The following is an 8,967-nucleotide window of genomic DNA, read 5'->3' on the forward strand; positions in this document are numbered from 1 at the left end:
ATCGCGGCCATCGCGGCGTCGCGGCAGTATGCCTGACTGCGGTATATGCCGTGTCGCGGTTCATCGCGGCTATATACAGGCATCGCGGCCATCGCGGCGTCGCGGCAGTATGCCTGACTGCGGTATATGCCGTGTCGCGGTTCATCGCGGCAATATACAGGCATCGCGGCCATCGCGGCGTCGCGGCAGTATGCCTGACTGCGGTATATGCCGTGTCGCGGTTCATCGCGGCTATATACAGGCATCGCGGCCATCGCGGCGTCGCGGCAGTATGCCTGACTGCGGTATATGCCGTGTCGCGGTTCATCGCGGCTATATACAGGCATCGCGGCCATCGCGCCGTCGCGGCAGTATGCCTGACTGCGGTATATGCAGTGTCGCGGTGCATCGCGGCAATATACAGGCATCGCGGCCATCGCGGCGTCGCGGCAGTATGCCTGACTGCGGTATATGCCGTGTCGCGGTTCATCGCGGCTATATACAGGCATCGCGGCCATCGCGGCGTCGCGGCAGTATGCCTGACTGCGGTATATGCAGTGTCGCGGTGCATCGCGGCAATATACAGGCATCGCGGCCATCGCGGCGTCGCGGCAGTATGCCTGACTGCGGTATATGCCGTGTCGCGGTGCATCGCGGCAATATACAGGCATCGCGGCCATCGCGGCGTCGCGGCAGTATGCCTGACTGCGGTATATGCCGTGTCGCGGTGCATCGCGGCAATATACAGGCATCGCGGCCATCGCGGCGTCGCGGCAGTATGCCTGACTGCGGTATATGCCGTGTCGCGGTGCATCGCGGCAATATACAGGCATCGCGGCCATCGCGGCGTCGCGGCAGTATGCCTGACTGCGGTATATGCAGTGTCGCGGTGCATCGCGGCAATATACAGGCATCGCGGCCATCGCGGCGTCGCGGCAGTATGCCTGACTGCGGTATATCCCGTGTCGCGGTGCATCGCGGCAATATACAGGCATCGCGGCCATCGCGGCGTCGCGGCAAGTATGCCTGGCCGCGGTATATGCAGTGTCGCGGTGCATCGCGGCAATATACAGGCATCGCGGCCATCGCGGCGTCGCGGCAGTATGCCTGACTGCGGTATATGCCGTGTCGCGGTGCATCGCGGCAATATACAGGCATCGCGGCCATCGCGGCGTCGCGGCAGTATGCCTGACTGCGGTATATCCCGTGTCGCGGTGCATCGCGGCAATATACAGGCATCGCGGCCATCGCGGCGTCGCGGCAAGTATGCCTGGCCGCGGTATATGCAGTGTCGCGGTGCATCGCGGCAATATACAGGCATCGCGGCCATCGCGGCGTCGCGGCAGTATGCCTGACTGCGGTATATGCCGTGTCGCGGTGCATCGCGGCAATATACAGGCATCGCGGCCATCGCGGCGTCGCGGCAGTATGCCTGACTGCGGTATGTGCCGTGTCGCGATGCATCGCGGCAATATACAGGCATCGCGGCCATCGCGGCGTCGCGGCAGTATGCCTGACTGCGGTATATCCCGTGTCGCGGTGCATCGCGGCAATATACAGGCATCGCGGCCATCGCGGCGTCGCGGCAAGTATGCCTGGCCGCGGTATATGCAGTGTCGCGGCGCATCGCGGTTATATACAGGCATGGCGGCGTCGGTGATCCATATTGGCGTCGCGCCAATTTGGTCCGCGACGAGACAGTGACAGTGAATTAGAAGTTTGGTACAGATTGAGCCACTTCTGCATTGTATTGCAACCTGCGTGTCTTTATAGCATCCCTCCAGTGCTGCAAAAGTCACTTTAGACAAAGTGGATATGCCCAGACGGCGCAGATTCATCGTATCCCATCGCTGGGGATTGTCGTCGCAGACTCGCAGCCAATACTGTTGAACCTGATTAACAAACCATGATTTCGAGAAACGTACTGAAAACGAATGAAGTTTGCCTAAACGGCATTTACACTCGAAGGAAGGCTCGAATGCTGCTCCATTCCCCGGAATAAATCAGCGTCTTCGCCCAACGCGCTTGTATCGCTGTGACCTTATCACGTACACGCTGAGAAATCTCCGGGCAGTTGTCGTTGGCGATGGTTACAAAGCGCCGACACCGTTCAGCAGGCGTTTCCGTGGCCCGGAAGCGCAAAAACGGAATAAGCACATGGTCCACATCCAAGCGAACGTCATCTCGGCGACACCATTACCTTTCGCGTTCAAAAAATCCCGGTTCGTCATTGTCGAGCAGTATCTCAAGAGCGGATCCGATTAAAGCTTCCATCGCGGAGTAATTAACCAGCAGTAGTTCCTCACACACCGCCATTTGCATGGACAGCATCTGCGCTGCATATTCTGCACTGTATCCAACACGGTAAATGGCCAAGAACGGTGTTTTATGTAGAGTATGCGCAGCGTTCCTCACGATGATCCGTGGCAAGCGGATGCCCTTCGCTTCCAGTAATATTCGGATCCCCGACATTTTTTCGCTGATATCAAACCTGGCGTTGGGGTATGTGCCGTCATCCAGCAGTGCCAGCGTGCGAGTGTGTTGATCAACGGTGCGGTTCAGTATGGTCATGAATCTGTACGCGCGAAAATATTTTTCCACTTTCAAATCGTGGTCATATGGTTTTCTTGGGCACATTCCCGGGCTGTCGAAAATCATGTCCCGATGACTGACGTATTCCAACAGAAGAAGCCGCCACAATGCGCATACCCTAACCAGGACATTACTGTACAGAAGGAGTATTGTACACCCACGAAATATTCGTGCACTCCGAAGCACTTTTCACATTACAGAGTATGTAATATCATTTTGCAACCGGATTACTTGAAAGCAAAGCCCAAAATGATGCTTTAAACTTTGTTCCATTTTTATTTAGCAACCGAATGCGGTGTACAAACCAATTTGTAAATGAAAACCATCTGGTTGTAGACTGATACTCGAATAAAACGATACAAAATGTATTTCGGAGTGTGCAAAGCTAAATGTACGTACGTATTAAAACGATGCTGTGCTAGTAACCGTGCTAGTAGACGAAGTGTTAAAGCATCTCCACTCGAATTGCTTACTCAGCGCTTCGAGGGAGCTCACTGACTCTTCAGGTTGGAAAAGGATGCGAGGTCACGAAGCAGCTACATACTGTATGATTACGATTACCAGAATCGAGAAACACCAATTCACTGTGCGGCCAGAGCGCAGGCCTGACTTTATTAGTACGTCCGTACGAACGGACGAAGAACGAAAACTAAAATCAGGTTCAGAAATAGAAGGGCAGCTTCCGATAAATGTGTTTAGTCATGCTGTGCGCACGGTGAACTGGTCAGAACAGGTAGCCACACATGGTGAACCGCTCAGACAACATTCATTAGCTTTAGTATCTTACTGGGCCATATAACCTTAACATGACTGTTTTTTACTGCTTACTTTTACACTACGGCTTCACGTTTACTGATACATCACGAAGATAAAGACGTAAAAACTTACCGATACATCCGGAACTGGGTATACACATCCAGATTAGCAAGAACACAAGCGAAGACCGGATGCGCAAGATCATTGATGACCCGCTCACTCATACCTATAGAGGACAAGCAATGCGCGTCATATTAGGAGTACGCACTGTAATCAGTTTACTCGTGTAGCGCTCCATCAAGTAGCGCCACACAGTGGGATGTACGAAAATGTACACAACCAGAATGGCTCAATATTATATGCAGCTGGGGCGGTGAACAGCAGGGACACCACAACATCCAGCCTGCCAGCGGTGCGGTTTGCTTCTGTGTACTTATACAGTAAAGCAGGGAGTCTGGACTCTGGAGGCGATTTATTTGCTAGACATTTGCCAATCGTCCGCTTACCATGCTCGAGGACAGTCGATGGACGAACTTGAACGATATTCGACTGTTCCGCCAGCTGCTGAGAAAGATAGTTTTCGCAGGCTTCCTGTAAGGATTCCCCGCTCCAGAACATACTGCTGTTGGGGTATAAACTCATCCACGAATGATATCGACCGGCATCTTTGTGGACCTCGGCGCAGATCAGGGTGATCGTGTCCACGTCCGCTCGAACATACACGCGGCAGCCCACATAGAACTCATAACGCTCCCCACTGGACGCCCGATGTTTAGTTTGACAATTAAAAGCAAATCTGTCGGTCCGCACGTCCCGTGCGTAACGGCAGTCGGAATTACACACCGCACGCGGATCCAGTCCCAATTGACACGTATTGGTCAGGAAACAGGGGAAGAAATCAATATCTCGAAGGAGGTGGGCGTTGGGGAACTTGATGACATGTTTCTTGAACAAAATCCACGTAGATCTCTCGAAGAAGCAGTCTTCGGGCGACGGAATACTGGCGAACTGGGTAAAGTGCGCCAAGTGACAGGTCACCGTCTGCGTAGTGCCTCCATCATCCACACGCACGATGTAGAACATGGAGTCCAGAATGTGAGTGATAGTTATCAGGCGAAGTACCAGGGGACCACCGGCTTCGTCGCGCAGCGCCACCCTCGCCGGACGGTCGGGAATTGGGTCGGAATATGACGGACGCGTGAACTGATGTGGCCAGATATGGCGGGAGTGAATCCATTCGGCATTGACCGTGCTGGCGTCGAAGTCAACGAAGAAATTATCGCCGTCAATATCCTGAACGTATCCCAGCCACCACTGACCGTTATCACGCTCCACCAGCACCGTGTTGCCGTAGTTGACTTCGCGTGCGCCCGAATATAGCTGACGAAAATACCGGGGCGTTGCGTTCATGGTGAATTGGCGATGTCCCTGGTGACACGTGTAGGTACAGTTACCGAAACTTCTCAACAGTATTTTTACAATAAGAAGTAAAAATACGCGGCTAGGCCATATGATTTGGATTCGCATATGTTAATTGGATTGATTTTATTTTTTGAAAACTACGTTTTAGCTTGATTCAGCTTTCTTGTGCACGTGTCACTTACAGTCTTACACTGCGACGGCACAGCCGCACGCGTACGGTGGTGGCTGCAACTATCGTAATGCAGCGCAGTGGTTCGCCGGGGCCCGGGTGTGACTTAAGTGTTTCGTCGCCATTTTCTTAACGATGTACTGTGATTGAAAGAAAACGACTCTGACTCTTTTAAAATTTCAAGTGCTATGCAAAGGCTGCGTTTGGCTTTACCACGTAAAGGAAAACGCTGGAAAAGAAACGGGGTGTGGAAATTGTACGTAATTCACGATGGCCAGATCGAACGACCGTACGAGAGAAGGATGCTGATGCTTGCTGTAAAGAGCACGTTACAAAACACTCCAGTGGACTGCAACGTTTTTATACTCCGAAATTTTTGTGTTGAACCGTTTCGTTCCCGGTTGTCCATTAAAATCGCCGTAATATCCCCCAAGATGTTCCCTACATCCTGATGACGAAACACATGAGCTATGGTTTATTTAATGGTTTACTTAAACTTAAACTCCGTGTAAATAACCATAGACGAGTGAGAGTGTTAATAATAATTCATCAGTCCTTAATGATCGACTTGGCCTGACGGAACCATACAAATTGTGGATTATGACACATTGAGAGGCCGGAAGTTGGCGGCAACGGCGAATTTGGTTTGGAGACTTTACGTTACACAAAAAGGTCATCGCTGATGGACTGTACTGGTCCTAAAGTGCAGTTCACACGTGCCATTATACTTCCATCCATCCGTCCAGTCCATTATACTTCCTGGGCGTACTCTGCAACGAATGCACGCCACGGAAAGTGCTGGATACGAAGAATTACTTCTCACCCGCGACAGTGGAAGGCAGAGAATGTCATTTACACGGAAGCGCTGCAAATCCTGAGACGGCCTGCTGATCATTACGAAAGACCGCCGAATTGTTGCACTGGTCGCAATGAAACTGTTACGCTGCATTACTGCGACGTACAATATGCACTGTGCATGGGATACTGTTCCTGTTGAAAAATACCTGGAAATTTACTACTTACGAGACCGCTGCAGCTTACATGCGCTCGCGAAGTTTGGCCTGCTTCATGCGCATGACGCCGCCGGTCGTTCGCCTTCACTTCAGTTATTCGCCTGCTCGCGTATGGCAGTTTTGCAGTAAGTTTTCCATCTCTTCGGGGACTTAGCAAATAATCACTTCCAAGTGGGAAGCTAACTAAATCAAGCTGCCAAACCAGGAGGTTGCCATTTGTTCACCCACCGGAAGCAGTTGGAATTTGTAATTTTAAAATTTTCGGTTAATTTGCTTTTACAAAACGCTTAAACAAATTAGAAGTAAATAAATTTACGGAGGAATTCGGGTTAGGTAGCTAGCAAAAAATCAACTGCCCGAGTGACGTTTTCCGGCAGGCGATGGGGGGTTGCCATCGCGACAGAGGGTGTTTAGCACCCGAGACCATATGGCTCTGTTGTGTAGAATTTGTAAGGGTAGTCTTTTTTGTAGAAGCAGTAGTTTAGCCATATGTGTCCTGTCAAGGACGATTTTCGGGTTGGGTGTTTCGATATAAATGAGGCCGCTTTTAAAGTTCTCTGACGAAATGATTTTTGATTGGAAGTTATCGGATGGGGGAGGTAGGTATTTGCTGGTGATTGGTGGTTTTGTGAAGTATAGTGTGTTGTGGGTATATAAAGGAAATCGGAGTGCGGTGGAAATTTAGTTGGTTAAGGGAAATTGTGAGAAGTTTGTTGTGTGGATTGTGTTGTAAGATCTTATTTGATAGTTTGATAGCAAAGGTTGTTGTAGTAAGGTGGAGAGTGGTTTGGAGTGCCTGGGAAGAGGTGTTTGAATGGATTTTGGCAGATTTGTGACAAGTAAGGAATTTTTTTAGTGAATTTTGTCATTATTGGTAATTTTTTGTTGCATTTGGTTTTCTAAGTTGAATAGATTAAAAGATATTAAGGAATAATTAGAGAATTGGTTGGCTTTGGCTTTATGGTAGTGTGGTTTAAACGGAGTTTTAAGGATATCTACGGAGTTTTAAGGATGTTATACAGTATATCTGTATATTCGGATGTTTGGTGTGTAGATAATATCAAGTAGTGCAGCTGCTTTTCGCTTGTGTGAAAGATAAAAAATTTTTAACGTGCTACTAGTAGAACTTTTAGTACTTAACATTATCAATAATGTAACTTACTAATATAACGAGCTAGGAGTTTTGTTGTAATGACTTTTGGTAATTACCTCTCGTAACGAAGAGATACATTAGTCGTTCGTCAGAAAGAATATGAGAAGGAGAGATTTTTTGCTAGTGTAGATTTTTTTGGAATTTCATGTTAAAATTTTAATGCTTTTTTGGGGTTTGAGTGTTTCGGGTGGGTGTTTTGTTATTTTTGCGATTTTTATGTTTTTTATTAGTCAAGTGCCAGTTATGACAACTCTTGAAACATAGTAGAAAAATATATTATTCCATTACTGCGTTTACTAAATTTATTACTTAATTTTATTTTCTTTCTTATCTTTTTGCTTTGTGGCGAACGTTATTTGTTCTTTTATTCACTTCGATCAAGATTAACTTTCAATCGACTACCAACTGATGAAGTGCCCAGAAAACAGCTATACTATTTACAGTTTTACTGTAGTACTTACTATGGTGTTGCGCGGTATTCATCGTTATATTCACTGACGCTTATTGATATACTTTTTCGAACTACACCCAATCATTTTTTCTGTGAGAATTCAAATGTGCAGCACATTAATGGTGCATTACTATAGAATTTTAAAATAGTGGCGAGCGCTTACTTATTTTCACTAAACACCGGTATCGCTAGAGTAGGTTGTTGCACGACGTATAGGTCGTTTTTGAGACTGTTATCTGGGACAGTTTACATAAATGCAGTTTACTTAACTGCAGAGGACTTTCTGTAACCGGTAACTGACGTTATCATTAATAGGAAGGTAGTTATAATATTTATGTTAATAAATGATGAAAGAAAAGGAAAATATGGATCATATGAAGGAAAATAGAAATTATATTATGGAAAAAATGGAAAAGTATATTCTGGTAAAATATAGAAAGAATAAGTGGCATTATAGAAAATTTATTTGGGATTTTTAGAGTTATGTTGTGTAGATATTGTAGTTGATAAAATCAAATTGAAGAAACAGGTGGATGTAGTGTTCCGTATGGTTTATTGTATAGTATATGTTGCGATAGTATATGATGCGTATGCGTATATAGTATATGATGCGTATAATGTACTGTAAAGTTGATTGGTTTTATGGTTTGAATCTGGGTATGTTTTGGAGTAAATGTAGTTATGGATGAATGATTATGTGTGTGGGAATAAGATATTTTGAAGAAACAGGTGGGTGTAACGATCCGTATGATGTGAAGTCTGTTGTATTTGGCGATTTTTATTTTACTAAATCTAGTAAATATTTTGAAGAAACAGGTGGGTGCAACGTTCCGTATCATTCAGTATTTTAGGGTATTTTGATCCGTTTTGAGATTGGCAAGTGAAGTTGGAGTTATGAGAGACAGGTGGGTGCAATATTCCGTTTAGAGGTTTACAAATGTTTTTTATTGTAGATTAAAATTGGAAAAATTTGGAGAACATGACTTTCATTCCGATTTTTGTTGCGGTTGTTTGGTTGTATGTTTGAGTTGTTTTTGTATACATGCCATTTTAGGTGTATGGTTTTATTGGTAAGTGTTTTAATTTAATTTGATTGTGCAAAAATTTTTATTTGCTGGTTTTTTAAGGTATTGAAACGAAAATGGGGACAAGAATTTGGGTAAGTTATACAAAGATGGAAAAAAGAGGTGTTAAGCGAAAGTGTGAAAAGAGTAAGAAACCTAAGAAACCTAAGAAACAGATAAAAGAACAAATATTTGGCAGTTCATATTTTAATAAAATTATGGTTAATTATTATCCTTGACTGAGCCGAAACCATCGGAAGTTACATTTGTCTACAAGCCAATAACTGTAATTACGATAGTCATGAAGCATAAGGTCCTAATTTATATTACAAATTCTTTTGTTATTGTAGTTGCGAATCGTTGACGAC

General features: G+C 46.2%; 1 long non-coding RNA gene across 1 annotated transcript; it reads left to right on the forward strand.

Annotated features, from left to right (window-relative positions):
• The first annotated feature begins 6,611 nt into the window (after window positions 1–6,611).
• On the forward strand, window positions 6,612–8,682 carry LOC129582339 (uncharacterized). The gene is made up of 3 exons (XR_008689620.1): window positions 6,612–6,770; window positions 8,387–8,440; window positions 8,663–8,682. It is a non-coding gene; the product is annotated as an uncharacterized LOC129582339 (long non-coding RNA).
• The last annotated feature ends 285 nt before the right edge of the window (window positions 8,683–8,967 follow it).

The sequence above is a fragment of the Paramacrobiotus metropolitanus genome, unplaced genomic scaffold, assembly GCF_019649055.1.
Source record: "Paramacrobiotus metropolitanus isolate TYO unplaced genomic scaffold, Prichtersi_v1.0 Parri_scaffold0000007, whole genome shotgun sequence".
Classification (NCBI taxonomy): Eukaryota; Metazoa; Tardigrada; class Eutardigrada; order Parachela; family Macrobiotidae; genus Paramacrobiotus; species Paramacrobiotus metropolitanus.